Here is a 20,388-nt window from a genome sequence, read left to right on the forward strand (position 1 = left end):
TTTGACTCCCATATGAAGATTCACTAAAACAAATATCTCGCTCTCCCTCGCAATCACATTTTCTCTCTGGCATACGTTTTAAAAATACACCAATATATTAAGGTGTACTTGTTCGTTCATTCAACTCCTTAAAGTGTTTTGATTTCCTCATTGTCACTAGCAACAACCAAGCCAAAAAGTGCCCTACCCTGCCTTGCCTACTCATTATAAAATGAGACTTCAGGAAACAAAAGGAATGTGACTGAAGTCTTAAAAAGAAACATCACCTAAATTGCACAGGTGTTTTCTAGGCAACACAAGGCAAGTCACCTAGAAACAGGGGGAAAGACAGTATGAAACTAAAACGGTTGAATATACAGATAAGTGGCAGACAGGGAGGGAAAGAGGGCGTAAAAGCTGGTATGACAGGAATCTTGACACTCATAAGGTAATTGGTGTTTGCAGATGACAAAACTGTGTGTGTGTGTGTGTGTGTGTGTGTGTGTGTGTGTGTGTGTGTGTGTGTGTGTGTGTGTGTGTGTATGAGAGAGCGTGTATTTATCGCTTTGTGGGGACCAAATGTCCCCATAAGGATAGTAAAACCCGAAATTTTTGACCTTGTGGGGACATTTTGTCGGTCCCCATGAGGAAAACAGCTTATAAATCATACTAAATTATGTTTTTTGAAAATGTAAAAATGCAGAAGGTTTTCTGTGAGGGTTAGGGTTAGGGGTAGGGTTAGGGTTAGGGGATAGAATATAAAGTTTGTACAGTATAAAAACCATTATGTCTATGGAAAGCCCCCATAAAACATGGAAACACAACGTGTGTGTGTGTGTGTGTGTGTGTGTGTGTGTGTGTGTGTGTGTGTGTGTGTGGAGAAGTCGTGTGTAGTAGATAACAGTGTTGGTATCCAGGTTATTCCGACTACGGAAATAGTGTGAATCTATCTGTCCGTCCGTCCGTCCTTCCAAACACTGTCTGCCCGTCCATCCATCTGCCAAACTTAGATATAGGAAGAAAGACAGAAAAGTTCCTTAAGGATGAGTAAGCAAGGGTAGAATTGGGGAACATTTCTTTCATTACTGCTTTGTGTGTGTGTCTTTATGTCTGTTGTGGTCCAAATGGTCTTGCTTAAAACCAGTCATGTGTAATCAGTAAAAAAAATAAATAAATAAATAAAAATAACGAAGAGCCATGTGATAGCATAAAGTGTCAGAAAGCAAAAGAGAGAGTTGCAAGGGAGAGGTGACAAGATGAGCTTGTGAACATTACAGTAACTACAGTGAATAGCTTTCAATTAGCATATTCATGAAGAAAAAGCCAATCAACGGTGAGTTCTAAGGAAGTTACCATAGACGTTGACAGTTCAAACCAGTCTGGCCATTCTCATAACCTCTCTCATCAACAAAGGTGTTTACATCTGCAAAACTACCCCTTACTAGATGTTTTTTTTTGTTTCTGGCAGTTGTTTTGTTTAAATTGATTTTCACACACAATAGTCTCTAAAATGTAACAGAGGAGCTCAGAAATACTCAAACCAGCCCATCTGGCACCAAAAATCATCCATGCAATTATCTAATCAGCAATCATGTGGCAGCAGTGCAGTGCATAAAATCATGCAGATACGTGTCAGGAGCTTCAGTTAACGTTCATATCAACCATCAGATTGTTTTTTCAATGATTTGGACCGTGTCATGATTGTTGGTGCCAGACGGGCTGGTTTGAGTTGAGCTGGAAATCCTCAGAGTGGGGGAACATTGTCAGAGCACTCTCCACATCATCACCGATCCTCCACCTGGACATCTAAAGGTTAGACGGAGACCTGGAGAGGCCTTCAAGCCACAGTGTCTCGTACCCACGGTGAAATTTGGTGGAGGATTGGTGATGATCAGGGGGGTGCTTCAGAAAGGCTGGAATCAGGCAGATTCCTCTTTGTGAAGGATGCATGAATAAAGCCACATTCAAGGTTATCCTGGAAGAAAACTTGCTTTCTTCTGCATGTTCCCCAACTCAGAGGATTGGGTTTTCCAGCAGGACAATGCTCCTTGCCACACAGCCAGGTAAATCAAGGTTTGGATGGATGACCACCGGATCAAGACCCTGTCCTGGCCAGCCCAATCTCCAGACCTGAACCCCATTGTAAACCTCTGGAATGTGATCAAGAGGAAGATGGATGACCACAAGCCATCAAACAAAGCCGAGCTGCTTGAAAGTTTGTGCCAAGAGTGACATAAAGTCACCCAACACCCAATGTACAATAAAACAAAACTGTTTCATTTTACTCAAACACATACCTATAAAAAGTAAATCCAGAGAAACTTAAATTTGGCAGTGGTCTCTTAATTTTTTCAGGAGCTGTATGTATGCAAATGTAAAATATGTATCTATTGTTCTAATTATTGTACTTAGTTTATCAATGCAATATATTTGTGTTTGTTTTATTTTTGGAATGCAACAGTAGTAGTAAATGGGTTCATATTTATTGAAAATACTTTTAGTATTAAGATACGTCATCCATACTTCAAAAAAAGAAATGGAACATTCTGACATAATATTGCAAGAGACATGGAGTAGAGGCGATTAGTCAACTGGCTGTACATTAGGCTACAGAAAAATGGTTCTACCATCAACCAAACTAAGAGGAGTAAGTCAGGGCAGGGATTCAGGGGAAATGCTCATGTGGTACAAAAGAGAATTGATAAACTCAATTGAAACAAACAAAATAGAAAATTTCTACATTTGGCTAAAAATAAATAAGAGATAGTTTCATTGGAGGGTAAAATATTCTTGTGTGCTACATATATTCCCCCCACAGAGCCCCCTTATTATAATGAAGAAACCTAAATCGTTCTAGATGAAATCATCCATTTCCAGTCAAAAAAATAACTCTCTTCTGAGCAGCTGTACTGTAAATTATGCCATTACAGACATTGATCCAGTTCATATCAGAGCATTCACAGTCATTCCTCAAACACCCTTATTTGACCACTGTAAAAATACAGTATACCAAAAAAGAAAAGAAACAAATCAAACGTGCAGAAAGCCTACTCCATCCTATAAATGGACAGAAAACAGTAAAGGAAAGGTGTCGGACAGCTGCCTGTAAATCTCTCTCTATGCCCCACTGCAGTCTCCTGTCGGCCTTTATCCCTCTCTGAGGCTTGATTAGCTTGATTAGGGGCCGAGTGTGTAGCATCACGACCCGGCCTCGCTCTCCACCCTGTCACACACTATTAGACATATTTCTAATTAACACATATAAACAATAAAGAAGGCATACATTGGGCTGTGTACAAAATAGACACTATTTTTCACCAATCAGCATCAATGTACAAATTGAAGAAAATACCAAAAAGGAACCCAAAAAATAATAACAAAAGTGGTTATACAATGACTGTAAAACAATTAGAAAAACACTGCAAAACCTCTCAAACCAAAAACACAGGGATCTGGACAATCTAGATTTCCGCCTTCGATATTATGAAGCTCTTAATGAGTACAAACAAACTCTTAGGACAAAAAAATAAACAAAATAAAGGACAATTATTCTATGTAATAGAGGAGTCAATACATACAAAAAGCTTCTGGATCAACTGGAACAAACTTGATAGACCACAACAACACAAATTGGCTATTCAAAATGCAAATATACGGAGCACACACTTTGAAAACCTTTACAAAGAAACTTAATTAAACCCTCTTCAAAATGAAATATAATCTAAATTAGAACAACATAAAAAAAGAAGAAATGAAAGATAATCGGTACCCCCTGGATTTTGCAATCACAGAAATGGAGCTAACAGGTAGAATGCAGACTTTAAAATCCAATAAGGCCTGTGGCATTGACAGAATATTAAATTAATGGATACAATACATTAACACAGACAATACATTCTAAATTGCCATACTTCAATTGTTCAACATTATTTTGAATGTGTGGTATGTTCCTGACACCTGAAACCAAGACATAATCATACAGATCTGTTAAAAAAATGGGACAAATTTGAGTCCAAAAACAGGCATTTGTGTCAACAACAACTTGGGGGAAATTTTCTCTTCTATTATCAGTGCTAGACTACAAAACTTTCTTAAGTCAAAATGGATTCCTGCCAAAATACAGAGCATCTTAACACATCTACACCCGCCACACAATAATTTACAAACATGTACAGCAAAACAAATCGAACGTCTTCTCTTGTTTTGTGGATTTTGAGAAGGCATTCAACTCCATTTGGAATAAAGGACTCTTCCTAAAACTACTTGAAAGTGAAATTGGAGGGAAAACATTTAACATAATAAAAACCATGTATGAAAACAACAAATGTGCCGTAAAAATAGGAAACAGATGAACAAATTTGTTCCCAAGAAGCGAGGCGTTAAAAAAGGTTGCCCATTGAGTTCCACCTTATTTAATATCTACATAAATGAATCAGCTAAATCACTAAACAAATCAACTGTCCCTTGTCTACCCCTGACCCAATCTGATATTAAGTGTCTTTTCTTTGCTGATGATTTTGTAATTCTATAAAAAACAATAAAGGGATTACAGCAGCTCCTTCATAGAAAACATTCAGTCAAACCTGGGCTCTGAAAATAAACCGTTCAAAAAACGGAATAATGGTGTTCCAAAACATATCCTGGTGTCATGAAAGTAAATACGCTTTTAAATTAGGAACCAAAGTTCTCCAATACACTCACACATACGCCTACTTGGGATTAAAAATCAGTTCAACTGATAAATTTCAATCTAGCTGTGAATGAACTGAAACATAAAGCAATGAGAGTTTTCTACATGACTAAATGAATAATCCAATATGAAATTCCAATTCAAGTCCTCAAGAAATCACAAGAATTTTCAAGTTGAGAAAAAGAGTCAGTAGAAATGCTGCACACCCAAATTTTTTAAAACATTTTAAAAGTACACAGGGCAACACCAAACGACTCATGCAGAGCTGAATTAGTCAATTTCTACAAGCATTTAAAGAACAGCGACCCATCCTCCTATCACAGTCAAGCACTCCAGTGCCAAGAGGAGAATGTAGAGCGCAGTGCTCTTTCCCAGCTAGTGCTCAAACTGAACCCATCACTGGACAACACACACACACACAATCTGGCCCAAACAAATTATAAAACAACAAAAAGAACATTATATTGCCCACTGGAAACATATCACACAATCACAAAAGAAGATGCAATTCTATTTGGAACTCAAAGGAGATTACACAATAGCAGAATATTTGAGCACTGTAAAAGATCATAAGTTGAGGAAGACATTGACATTGAAAGAGGCTGCCATAGACAGAGATATCTGCCCCCAGAAGAGAGACTGTGTTCCCTCTGCACACAGAGTGCTGTAGAAACTGTGGAACATTTCCTACTACACCGTGACTACTACCAAAACATTCACAGCATTTAATACATTTTTAACCAGGTATTAAGGACTTATTACACTTGTTCACTTAATTGGAAAACACTCAGGGCTATAAATCATTAAATGAGGTATGACTAATTCTACATTTACATTCCTTGTCAAAACGTGGTAAAACTCCACACTTGCAATCCATCTGCATCCTTCAAAGATTATCCATAATTATGCAACATAATTTTGCATTTAAAAAAAAAAACAAAGTTGATATTTACTCAAGAATTCTCAATTGATGAACAAAACTAGGAGCTCTCTTGCGCAATACATGTTCTCATGTTTCTAAAAAGCACACATGCACAACAGAGAGAGAGAGAGATGTCGCAAAACTCTGGTTCTTAAAGGGGCCATGTCCAATTTATGATAAGAGTTACATTTCAAGAACTTTCTCCACTTGGATACATACAAAGAAAAGAAAAACACATAAAAAACACTATTCTAGATGCAAAAGAAGACTAGTCACGAGCTTCAGGGAAGGCAAGATTATCAGTGCATAGTGACTTAAATGTATGTATTTTTCTCTCACTAACTCATCATATGGCTACAGAAGATTTGAAATACAGTGCACATGCCATATGAACTTATTTTATGGTGCTTTTTGATGTTTCTTTTTCTTTCTCTTATTTGGACCTGGTCACAATGACCTGTCGCTTATGGCAAGAACAGTGTAACAATTCTTAAAAAAAAATCTGCTTTTGTGTTCCACAGAAAAAAATAACAGCATATGGGGTTGGAGCGACATAAGGATGAGTAAATAATGACACATTTTCATGTTCGGTGAAATATATCTTTATCTTTTAATTAAACATGAAATTCAGGAGTCAAATTACCATAATTAATATTCATTACTAAAAAAAAGAATTGCAAAAAAATTTATCTTTACTGGTACAACAGCTTGTCCCTGGGGCAGGTACATCTACTGTACCCTTTACATGTCAATTTGAACCATTATTGTACTTTTCTGTCACTAAAGGGTATATTAGTACTTTAAGGGGTAAAGAAGTGTGTGTACCTTTGAGGGTAGGATACTGTAGCAGTCACAAACTCTTGTGCCCCAAATGGTAAATTTTTTTCAACAATTTTACTGACAGTGTTGATAATTAGACAAAGAAGTCAAAATGGGGTCTCCCTTTCTACACGCATCGGTTGTTTATTTAAAGAAATATTGTGGGATCAATTCAAGTTAAGCTCAATTGACAGCATTTATATTAGGAATATTATTTTAAACTCAGGAAAATACTTGCTGATAGATGCCTGATGGAATCTCAGCTGCTTTAGTTTTTTTGTGTGTTTTTTTGCTCTAAAAGACCAGTGTACCTTGACTGAGAATTTGGTCTCTTCTCTCTCTCACTCTTTTCTTTCTCAGTGGCTGCTTTTGCAAAACAGGGAGCTGCTGGCTGCGTGTTTGGGGTTGCTAACCATTCTGTGGCACACTGGTTTGAAAGGTCAAAAGGGGACGCAACTGTGGCGTCTGAGCTGAGCAAACACCTTTTGTCATGTGTGTCTGTTTGTGTGGATGCCAGACTGTGAGTTGCTACATTATGTAAAGGCCTGGTACGTCATAGCACTATCTGGAGTGTTGAACTATATCTCTGGGGCCCCCTTCCATGGCTGGGCCCCTGAAAGCTCTCTCTATTTCCCCCCTTATGGGTGTCTGGAGAAATGCACACTAAACATTCACAGCAGGCCAATCATTTTTTCATTAATCCATTGGCTGGAACACACGAAACAGAAAACAGAAGAAAACAAAGTATTGGGCATGAGGTCTATTAAATAGAAATTACTCAGTCATTAGATTCAACATGTGAAAGAACACGTGAGATTGCCTTGAGAAAACGTGACACCTTGTGAGAGATCACCAGAATGGATCCAATAATTTGAACATATTTAGACTAAGATTCTATGCACACATAAACAGACACACGTACCAAACGCATTCAATCATTAAAGGGTTAGTTTACCCAAAACTGAAAATTCTGTCATCATTTGCTCACCCTCACATTGTTCCTAAGTTTGTGGACCTATGGGTTGCATTCTCAACAAGGGGTGCTACTGCAGAATCTTACTGAGCTAATTAGTTAAACTTGACATGTTTTAAGCTACCTCAATAATAACTTGTTCTACAACAGTGCACACAAGTATTTTGACCGTGCACACGCCATGTGTTGGCCAGGAATTTACGTCTGCATTGGCTTGCTTGCGTTAAGTGTTAAAAAGTTCGATTTGACTTATCTATCAAAATAAAATAGCAGTGGTTTAAATATCATTCTCTTAAAGCAGAGATTACAGTTAAACTTACAGTATATAGTATGGTGTTTTTCATTTTAAGACACAATGGGTGGTTTTACTACTCGTTCTAAAAAAAGTTATGGAAAAGTCCAAGACAAATATTTCCCATGTATAATACACAGTAGAGGTCTCCACAGGTCATCCAGTAGGTGTACATAAAAGCTCACACACTATTGTTCACAAATACAAATGTAAGTTTAAATTAGAATTTGGACTGGAGAAAATCCAGCTTCCCTCTTAGGGAATTTTTTGTTTGTTATTTCACTTTCCACATCTAGACTTTCAAATGTGACATTCCAACTTCAGGTTCCCTGCCCTTAAAGAAATTCATAACCACGGGTATTAAGGTAACCACAAAAGGCTACTGTTTAAAACCAACCTACACCCTCAGCCATTTATATGCACACACACAGGCTTTCACTAGTACAGTCTCAGGAGACTGACCCCCATTTGCCTTAGTTTTTAAATGAATGTGGAAACACAACTTCAGTGTGATCTATTATAACTTAAAACCCATGAAATGGAATCTCCTTGTAACCACATAAAGAGAAAGCTCTGAAATGTAATGTTGGCAGTGAAAACTAATGTAGGTAAATGTAGGTGTGAGAACATAAGCCATTAGGCCTATAATATTATTGTAACAATATTATTAAGCTGTCCTCAGTCACCATTCACTTTCATTGCATCATCATTTAGGTTCCATTATAGAAAGAAAGTCATACAGGCTTGGAACAATATAAACAACTGAATGATTACAGATCCACTATATGAAGGCAATATATAAAGGCAATCTTAAATTTTTCAACACAGCAAATGTAATCAGTGTTGAAACTTGCTAATATTTGACATCAAGCTTAAAATTGCAGTAATAACTCACGACTAGGCAGGGGACATTTTTTATCAAGTGTAGAAGGGAAAGAGATTACATAATAGATCAAAATTGAAGACTTATGTCACAATGATGGGAGTCAGTGACAACAGAGCATTCAACTTCCTGTCTCTTTAGTTCATTTGAGAGCACTGAAATCAGCGGAAGCTCTATCTCTCTCTCACCACTGTGTGGGAGGACATCAAAGACTACTGCAAGGTTAAGAGCGAGCGATGGTGTGAAGGTACAGCAGCATGAGACAGATTTGTCCACATCCTGCTGTTGTGTGCACATTTGCACAAATGAATGCACACTAGTCATAAAATACACATGCAGAATAAATGAACTATATTTGTTCAAAATACTATAGAAATACACAGAAGCTATATATAGCACATCACGTCACAAAAGAAAACGATTTCTACAAAGAGGAACGAGTCAAGGACATAAGTAAAAAGAAAAGAAACTACTTCCTTGAGACATTTTCCAGAATGTTTAAACATCTTTATATGAAAACAAAATTATATGGTATGTCCTCACAAGTAAAAATATGTTTTGGTCAGTAGTCAAGCTGTAATTCTGACAAACCTGCACAGGTATTCACAGGTATAGTGCAGTGGTATTGATGTAATGTCTTCAACATCTGTGCCCATTTGCAATAAACCAATTGTAAGCACAAATGTTTGTCTTGGTGTTTTGTTGCAACATAATCATCTTGTTTAACTGCATTTCTGTATGGGCAACATCAACCTTCATAATGTCACTTCTTACATATTTGCATATTTGCATTGAGTATTGTACCCTTGGAAATTCACAAAGTCAAGAATGTGTTTAGAGCAAATACATCAGACTTCACCCTGCCCTTTAAAGAGAGGAGGAACAGTGTTTCTAAATACTACACGAACACGAGTATGTGCACCAGAAGGATAGATTCCAATGTGTTTCATCGTCATTATTTCTTACCATATATAGCCAACTATGTATTATAATGAAGACTGCAGTCATGCCTAATGCTTTCACTATTACTATTAGCCACAACTCAGATATTATTCTGAAACAACTGGAACCAATCAGATTCCACCTGGATCAATTTCAGGTCAGAGGTCTTGCCCATCTTTAATCACTAAAATGTTTATTCTGAATTTGAATACATTTGAATACAAACCCTCCAAATATTCAAATGTTTTGTTTGCTTATGAACACATATGTGTACATGTATGTTTCGGTTAAAAATGGTTGTTCCCACGGTATTAAAAGTGACATTAGACTTTTAAACCTCAAGCGAAAGAAATTAAAGGGGCTTACACGATTCCAGGGGTTAGCGAGGCTGCCAGGAAACTCCATATTTTCCATACAGGGATTGTGGTTTGGGCCCAGCACTCCAATGTTTGGAATGTAGAATTCTGAATTAGTTAAGCTGTACAAAAATGTGATTAAACAGTACTGTGAAATTTTGTGAGGCATTGGCACACATGGAAACTACTATGCTCTCAGAGCCAATTTAACGTTTTGCAGTCTTTGACCTACATTTACATGTATTATTTTAGCAGACGGCTTTGTCCAAAGTAACTTAAAACTAAGAATAAAACTTGGAGAAGCAGTGATCCAAGGGAAAACACAATATAAGCAGTGCTATCATACCAAATCGATTACTACAGAAGAATAGTAGACATTATAGAGCAGATAAATGCAGAACAATAGAGAAATGTTTCTTGTGTGTAATTTTAGATTGGATACCATAATCTAAAGTGTGCCCAATGTTTATATTTGATAAATAAATGTGAAATGTTTTTGTACAAAAACAAAAACCAAAAATCCTTGAACTTCTATTTGTCACACACCGCACACAGAAGCATTTGTTTTTGGGTTTGTATAAATGTGTGTTTTGTGTGCGAAACGCAACTCCCCGCACAGCGGACGGATTTCCGCATCTCTGTCAGGAATTTCCTAGATTTCCTGTGCAGACTCTAACAGCGAGCTTAACAGTGCTCTCATGCTCTCTGGCTGCTCCTAAGGGTCTCATCTGTAGTGAGAGAGGGAAAAGTCTAATGTTCCTTCACATAAAAACCTCATTTGTAAAGGCATCCAACCAGATGGCAGAGTTCAAGGGTAAGGGCTCCATATAAGTGAGACATATATGAAAAATAATTATCTTGGGATTCTCCAATGAGAAAAAGGCCACCATTTAAAGTATGTAACAGTTGCATCAATTCGTAAAACACTCTGGTTGTGACTTTGTGTGTATATTTTTGAATGTTTTTTTTTTTATATAGACCTCTGAGAGGAGTTCAAATATACCTTCCTTTTTTCCTCCTTTTCTTCTTATTTCTCTCTTTCTCTCTCTCTCTCTCTCTCTCTCTCTCTCTCTCTCTCTCTCTCTCGCTCTCTCTCGCTCTCTCGCTCTCTCTCTCCCACAGTTTTCATCTTTAGGCCTTCAATGCAAAAAAAAGTGCTCAGTATTTTTGTCTTGTTTGTCATTAAAAATGTCTAAACATCCCTAAAACAAGACACATTTACATAAGTTAAAAAACTATGTTAGACATTAATTTGTTTTCAGAGAATGAATCTGAATAAAGATTTGTTTTAGAATAATGTTTTTTTGTTAACTCATTGGCAATGTTTTTTTTAACCTTAAATAGATAGTTCACCTAAAAATGAAAATGCTTTCATTATTTCCTCACCCTCATGATATTTCAAGTTTGTATGACTTTCTTTCTTCACCAGAACACATTTGAAGAAAAATTGAAAAATATCTTAGCTCAGTTGGTCCTTAAAATGCAAGTGAATGGAGATTTCTCATTTGAGGCTACAAAAATCACAGACAGTCAGCAAAAACATCATCCATACGACAATCACTTTTGGTGTGAAAAAAGATACAATTAAATATTTCCTTTCTACTATAATCCAATGTGAGGGTGAGCTTCACGAGAGGGTGGAGTTCAAGCAGTCTCCCGTGTTACGTATTACTTTTGCCATGATTCAGAAGTAATCTCACATTCTCCACTCAGTTGAGACATCCAGGATAAGCACACAAACACAAAATTGTGAGTAAAGAAACAGATAAATACAGATCTAAACCAAAACCAACCAAGCTACTGTACAGCGTTCCTCCTTCTCAATTGTAAACAGCGCTGCGCGGCTGTGAATTACGTGCATTAGTTCTTGCGTGTTTCAAATGCCAATGCGATTACGTCACGAGCGTGTACCGCTCCTGACCGGAATCAAGATTTAGTAAAAAAGTTTAAATATTGGTCTTTTTCGCACCAAAAGTTATCGTGTCACTTTCGAAGACATTCAATTCATATGGATGACATTTATGCTGACTGTCTGTTATTTTTTTAGCTTCAAAAGAGAAATCTTCATTCACTTGCATTTTAAAGACCTTCTGAGCTAAGATATTTTCTATTTTTCTTCAAATCTGGTGAAATAAGAAAGTCATACACACCTGGAATATCATAAGGGTGAGTAAATAATGAGAATTTTCATTTTGGGGTGAGCTATCCCTTTAGCCCACACAAAATGTATGCTTAAAACAAGAAAACAGCAATTTGCCAGCAGGGTAATAAAATAAACTTTCAATCATTAAATGTATATTCTCTGAAAACAAGTCTTAAAATCTTTTGCAGTGCTGCTTCTCAAGTTAATTTATATTGATTGAGATACTTGTACTGCAAAACAAGCACAAAATACTGAATAAGGCAGTGATTTTATAGGTAGCATTTCACTGGAACTCAAGGTGCATACTTTCTCGAAGAGAAATTGCGATGCTGTATATTTTGTTGCAACAGCATCATCAACATATATTTTTGACATGATTTCCAATCATTCACACAGTCATGCAAAAATTGTGGCCACAGCATGTTGTGTGAATATGTGCGTAGACAAAAACCCAGAACTGAATTTCGCTGAGAGATAACTGTCAAACCACACCAATGTCTCATTCACATCAGCTTGATTCTCTGAATGACTCTGAAAGAGAAAGATTTTAGTTTATCTTTATTTTTAGTTTTAGAGTGTTGATGGATCAAATGAAGTTGTAAATTGATCTCTTCCTTCACTTTCTTCTCTGCACTGATTCTCAATTTAGTGTTGGCAACACTTTTAGACAAATAAACATTCAACATTTTAACAAAAACCTCATGGAATCCAGATCATTGGCATAAATAAACCGCATCCCTAGTGGTAGTGGGAGCTGAAGAGATAGGCATTTTGTAAGGTTTCCAAGTTTGCTGAAACGTATATGGTATGTCCTCACAAGTAAAAATATGTTTTGGTCAGTAGTCAAGCTGTAATTCTGACAAACCTGCACAGGTATTCACATGTATAGTGCAGTGGTATTGATGTAATGTCTTCAACATCTGTGCCCATTTGCAATAAACCAATTGTAAGCACAAATGTTTGTCTTGGTGTTTTGTTGCAACATAATCATCTTGTTTAGCTGCATTTCTGTATGGGCAACATCAACCTTCATAATGTCACTTCTTACATATTTGAATTTTAAATGAGTATTGTACCCTTGGAAAGTCACAAATTCAAGAATGTGTTTAGAGCAAATACATCAGACTTCACCCTGCCCTTTAAAGAGAGGAGGAACAGTGTTTCTAAATACTACACGAACACGAGTATGTGCACCAGAAGGATAGATTCCAATGTGTTTCATCGTCATCATTTCTTACCATATATAGCCAACTATGTATTATAATGAAGATTGCAATCATGCCTAATGCTTTCATTATTACTATTAGCCACAACTCAGATATTATTCTGAAACAACTGGAACCAATCAGATTCCACCTGGCTCAATTTTGTGTATAGATTTGACAGTTATCATATACCTCATAACTACTCTATCCAGTAATAGCCAGCTCTTTTGTCCTCTCAGATGTTCTTTTACGTGTCTACTGAGTTGCATTACAGGAAAACCACATGACAGAAAATGTCTCATTTCAAAATGATGGCTGTACTGTGGCAGAGGACATGACTGGCATACCACATCACAGACACAGTTAACAGTCATCATTACTCAAACACTTCCTTGTAACGCTTGAGCAGAGAGGCAGACGAGGAGATGTGGATCTAAAAGCAGTTAAGAATTTATTAAATAAACACAGAAGGAACAACCCTCAATGGGGAAATAAAACATAAAACTGAAAACTAAACACGATGAACACAAACAGAGAACTCAGGCAGGGAACACATACCAGGCTAACAACATACCTCCATTAACAAACAACGACTGACAGAGACTGAACAAACAGACAGGGTTTAAATACATAAATGTGGGACAAAGGGGTCAATGAACAAACAGGACTCAAACAAGATAACAAGGAGATTAACAGAAACCAAAGGCAAATTAACAAGGGCAGGTGAAAACAATGAACAGTGAACACGAGGGAAAACAAGACTGTGGAGCTACAAAAGGGACAAAAGTGAAAACTAAGGAGTACAAAAGTGACAAAAAAGGTAAACAAAAGGGCAACAGTGGAACAAGACAGGGTATACATAACATTCCTGCTGGGAAGATTATAGGTCGCTTAAATGCCTAAAAACAAGAGTTTATCTTTGATGGCCATTTCTAGTCCATGGACTAATTAAGCTTTCAGGCTGCTTTCAATTAAGCAGGTCAGTGATTCAGCACATGAGATGTATCTACATTGTGGATATTTTGGGTCAGAGACCTATAGGGATTCAATTGTGTAGTGAATTAATCAGATCAGAGTTTTGAACAGAAATTGAAAAAACCTTTCCTTTTCTGAAGAATGATTCAATTCAAGAGCACTTCCACTTGAGATTACCAGAGGGACAGGTGTGAATGTGAGAACATGCGCAATCAAAATAGACTGTCTCTACATAGTCTCTTTGCTTATGTCATTGCATGAGTTGTGATCTCAATTGCTGGAGAGGCTGTTTAGAGTAATGTCTCACCTGTTTCAAGGGAGCATGACTTAATAATAATTACGATAATAAAAAAAATATTATTTTATTCAGGAAGAACTATCTCCTCTTTGAAAAACTCTCAAAAACAAAAGGTTCTGTGCTAATTTCTGGAAATCTTAAGGTGTAATCTGCTCCCTGGGCCTGGCATGCTTGGAAATGTTACCAAAGAAGGAAATCACACAGTCTGGGATACACCCATGAGCAACCTCATAGTTGAAAATATGTTGTGCATTTATGTTGTAAACATCATGGTTTGTATATACATATATATATATATATATATATACACAGATATATATGTATATATGTATATTGAAAATACAGTTATTTAAATATGTTGTAGTATAAAACATATACTACAGTAGTTACATATATTATAAAAAACCATTGTTCTTGGTCATATTTGTTGAATAAAACTGTTTGTTTTTTGCTAATCCACTTCTGCATCATGTCTGATTTACATAAGCAATAGTGTGCTCGTTATCATTATTCTAGGAACACATCTCAACATGGCAAAGCCAAGAGACAACAGATGTTATTATGCAATTATTGCCAATGAGGGAGATTACAGACCAGAGAGAGAGAGAAGAGGTCATATCCTCCGATCTCTTTAGACAGGAATTTGTCCAGAGCTTTGGGTGCATGCAACACAGCACGTCCTACATCACCAAAAAGATTCTATAAACTGCTAACAGCAGCGAGCATAGGGAGTCTGATGCTCAAAAGGCATGCACATCAGTTTAAAAAAGTTATAAGTCGTAATTTTTCCTTGTTCTGTATTTGGCCTTCTCTTTACTCTTCCATTCTCTTTTGGGGGAAAAGGAAGGGATACTTTGGAAAGAAAAGCTCCAGCTGTTCAGCTAATGGAATGCTCCACATAACGTGTATAAAGAGAGTTCTCTTACTGTAGCTCAGGGGTTCCAAACCTTTCCAATCTGCTGAACCTCCATAACCTAAATTATTTACCTGAACTACCACCTAAAGTTCACCCAAAATCATCGTTCACTCAAATTCATGTCATTTCTAACCTATATGAATCTCTTCCATGGAAAATGAAAGGCAGGGGCATGTCCAGATGGGTGGCATGGGGTGGCCCTAGCAGTGTCAAGAAATGAGAGTTAATCGAGTGGGCTCGAGGGAAATACTGCGAACAATCATCCAAAAGGAAAAATATCTTGAACTCGCACTGTAGATCGCGCTGAATGTCACATGATGCGTGAGAGTCTACTCTCTTCAATCCCTAGTAGGAAGACTAGTTTTAAAGGCCACCTTTTGTAACGATAATCAGTCTTAGCCAAATGTTTTGTGATCATTGCTGTACTTTGTGATTTTTCTGTCATGAGAAACTTGACAGCTATAAGATATGAATAATGAGAGAATCATTCATTCTCGCATTCTCACTGGTGCTTTTTCCACTGTGCTAAACTTTCTACTTTACCGCCCCCTTCCACCACTTCTAATATCTGTCATCCCATAAGAAAAATGTACTCACCTGCCTAGAAGCCAAAAACCAGGGAGGAAGTGATGATAGTAGCATCAAACAGCACAGGTCAAGGTAATAAAAGAGCAAAAAATGTGTCCCCTTCCTAATAATCCCCTGACACCATCAGTAAAATCACAATGTAATGACATAAGTTTATGTAATGACATAAATGTTCATACGAGGATGTGGGGCAATGTAATAATTGCTAGAGTTTCTCATTGATTTAAACCTGTCCAGGGACTGTGCGTTCCCGTTCCAGTGCAAGATTTCAGGGTCTCATCTTCAATCAAATACCCTGAAAGAATAACCTCAGGTAAAGGTAGTCCGGTGCAAATTGACATGCTGATAAGCCAGTGAATCTGCGCTATCTGGGAGCACTTTAACTGTTGTAGTTTGGTTTCTGAAGCTCTCTAAGTGTCTGAAGTGTCTGTTGGTCAATTATAGGATAAGGCTGTTGCATTTGGGCTGATCAATGTTTTCTTAAGCATTTTATTATGTTAATCATTTATTTATTTCAATAAACAATTGTGTATTCTTTTGGTTAGGATAAAATCAAAATCAAATCAAAATCAAATCCCTTTATTGTCACTCAACCATATACACAAAGTGCAACAGTAGGTGAAAGTCTTGGGTGCAGTTCTGAGCAACATAGCAGTTATGACAATGATGAGACATATACCAATTTACAATAAACATAAGATTTACACAACACAATTTACACATCTAATATACACATAATTACACACAACACAATATACAAATAATAATATACAATTTAGAGTATACAACAATACAGAATACACAAAACAATACACAAATTATAGAATACACAGTATACAATAAAAAATGGTATATATAACATTTACAGTAGGTTGTATTGTGCTGTATTGAGATTCAGGCTGTCAGTTGTTAGTTGCTAGTGTGTTGTTAAGAGAGAATATAATTTATGACAGTCCAGTGTGAGATTAATAAAGTGCAGTGCTGATGTATATTGATCATAAGATATCAGTGTTAAAAATCTTATTGCTTGGGGGAAGAAGCTGTCATGAAGTTGACTGATGCGGGCCCTGATGCTGTGATACCACCTGCCTGATGGTAGCAGTGAGGTGGAATCGCAGCATCAGGACACGCACCAGCCGATAAGTGCAGCCTTGCATTTTGGGACATATTTTCTAAAAGTATAAATAAAATGACATAATGCAAATGGATTGTGCATCTTTTTAATTATAGAGAGTAAGTATTACAATCACCAGTTCAGTTGTATTTTGGCCAATAATACTAGAAATTTCTTCTATTACTCGTCCTAGTATACTCAATTAGTCTTGTATTTCGAATTAATCAACACAGTAAATACATTTTCAGATAAATCTAAAATGTGTGACCCTCACAGCTATTTCTATAGACATCACTTACAGTATACTCATGTTTTGGAGTTAACAAAATGAATAGGCCCTTCAGTTTTTAAATTTTCTTTTTCATTTAGCCTAGTTTTCTTTCTTTGTAAAGCATTCAGTTTTAATTAATTAGCCTAGTGTTACCGTTTGTACTGTTTGTGACCCGTTCCCATGGTTCATGTTTTCTCTGTTCCTGTATTTTTCCCATTGTTGATGTTTCTTTTGTTCCAGTGTTTACCCCATTAATTTGTACTTTGTTTATTTTATTAAATACTTTTTTGCCTACATTTAGATCCTGCTCCTGTGACCTCCCTGCCTGTAACAGAACAACTGACCTACTGAAATGGATCTAGCAGCACCCTTCATTCGGCTGACCCAAGCTAACTTACCCATCCCAGAATATCCCAGAGTGTCCTGGCCAAATGCATAGTCTTTTCCCTGAATTCCATGTTCTCAATTGGACTCATTGCACACCAGTGGAGGGAGTTGCCAGCAACTGGAGATTACACGTGGGAGGAATATGTTGAGCTGGTATTGGAGACATTCTCTTCAGCGGATCCTCCTCAATCTATCCTGGTTCCGGGTTCCGAGTCTTCCATGCCTGAGTCCACTCCATGCCATGTCACACCATGCCTTGGCCTGCTCCATGCCATGTCACAGCCACGCCCGAGTCTGCTCCATGTCATGTCACAGCCACGCCTGATTCCGCTCCATGCCATGTCACGGCCACGCCCGAGTCTGCTCCATGCCATGTCAAGGCCATGCCTCAGCCTGCTCCATGCCTTGTCACCACAATGCCTCAGCCTGCTCCACTCCATGTCCCAATCAAGTCCGAGTTGGTTCCACGCCATGTCACAACCACGCCTTTTGCGACTCCTTGCTTGAAGCCCATATCGGCCCTTGTCTCCAAGTTGAATTTTCCTCCATTGATGTTGGTGCGTAGGATCACGAAGACCCTTCCGCACAGCTTGTCAGTATTCCTGCCTGCCACGGCCAATGAGCAGATGCCCACACCTGCCACGGTCAATGATTCAACGCACACGCCTGCCATGGCCAACGAGCTGGAAGCCTCGGCCATCCCAGAGCCTGTGTTGCCAGTGTTTGCCTGATATACTCTGGTCTCCTTGGTCTCCTGGCTTTTCGCATGTAATTCACCCTTGCATGTTCACGTCATATATGTACACAGAGAATATAAGCTCTGGCTTCTGTAGTGCATGTATTATGTGGGAGTGGCTGAAGCTGAAAGGTTGTTGTCACAGTGAATGAGAAACATATACCATGGATCATTCAAAACAGCAAACATCCGGGGAATTAAACCCCAAACAGAGTAGAGTCTACAAGCAAAAAGGAAAAGTGACAGAGTCTGTAATAAAGCCTGAATCAACATTGGTTTTGCTTTTCAAAGGTGGCGACAACTCCGAGATCTGAAAGGATTTAAAAGCCCAGAGATGGCTTTCTTCTTACTCAACATGTAAGATATTGATATGTTTACTGATATAGTTTATGTACAGTTGTGTATTCACACACACATACACACTCACACATGTCTGAAATGCAATAATTATACTGTAATAGGTGCAGAACTTTTCACTTGCTAGCAAATGTGTATATTTTTCTTTATAATAGCAATAATTTATATAAATAAACAATTTAGTCTAGGCTTGCCAAGGACATGTGAGTCTTGAAATGATGTTGACCACTGGCTGCAACCATGACAATCAATAAATTAGATACTACCGTGGTCTATTTGACCTGAATATCCTGCAGTTATAAAAACTTTAAACGTTTGACCTTATCAGGAAGAACTTATCAATATTCTTCCGCAAGACGTGTGAAGTTTTATTTTTTAACCGCTAGAGGGCCAAAAGTTATATAGTGTAGCTTTAAGAAAAGTATAATAACTATTTTTTTAAAATTGGAGACCAGAAAAGTTTTAATATCATGTTAAGTAAAATATAAATGTAAATCTTTTTTTAATCAAACTACTTTTGTCAGACCCAATTTGGCTATATTGAGATCACAAAACCGAATAATTCTTATATATTCTAGATGAAGAAATAGATTAAACATCTTTTAAACTGTCTCAGAATAAAACAATTGGTTAGTTTTTTTCAAGCTATAGTAACTTCATCTCTACAAAACTGCACACAACTACTGTGTTCAATGTTAAATGATGTACTGTTCTTAAAGAGACAGTAACCATATTAGCAGCATCTATAACATTTATGCAGATTTCAGAGACACTAAATACATAAAATTTATACTGAAAAAATACAACCTGTCTGGAGTCTTCTGTATTTTGCAGCATTTACATTAAATAACAATTAATCAATTATATAACTTAATAACATTCGAATGTTGAAATTCCCAAAAATATATTATTATTATCATCATCATCATCATCATCATCATCATCAGGGATGTTAAGATACGGTTCATGTCACCCTTGAATGAGTCTGTGCCCCACATGGGCCACCCCAGACAAAAATGTCTGAACATGTCATTAATTAGAGGATACATTTTTAAGAATGTTGGGAACTAAAGTATGTCAGAAACAGCTTAAACAGGTAAAACGATTCATCCATAAATCTGGTTCTTGTCTAACAGACATTATATATCACTTAGCAGAACATTACCACTAAAGCAGCAAAACATTTCTATACCAAAGCTCTGTCTCCATAGATATTCCTGACAAGCATAGACCAGCCCTGTACCATACATAAGTACATTTGAAGCATTGTGCATTAAATGCATGGTGATGATTTTAATGCTGTTTTTCTTGTTCCTGACATGATGTGTTTTCAGGCTTCTCAAAATTTAGCATATGCTGTCACATTAATCGTTTCATCACTCAGGATTTATGATAGCTTGGACAGCCTTTCCTCTTTTCCATCGCTTTATTCCCAAAACAAATTCTGGTTCACCCACATCAGCGGAAATCCATCTTGTCCTAGAGTTCTGAAGTTATGTACATTTATTTGTATTGTGTTTTTACTGGAGCTAAAGAAGTTGA

Source organism: Xyrauchen texanus, chromosome 8, assembly GCF_025860055.1.
Source record: "Xyrauchen texanus isolate HMW12.3.18 chromosome 8, RBS_HiC_50CHRs, whole genome shotgun sequence".
Lineage (NCBI taxonomy): Eukaryota > Metazoa > Chordata > Actinopteri > Cypriniformes > Catostomidae > Xyrauchen > Xyrauchen texanus.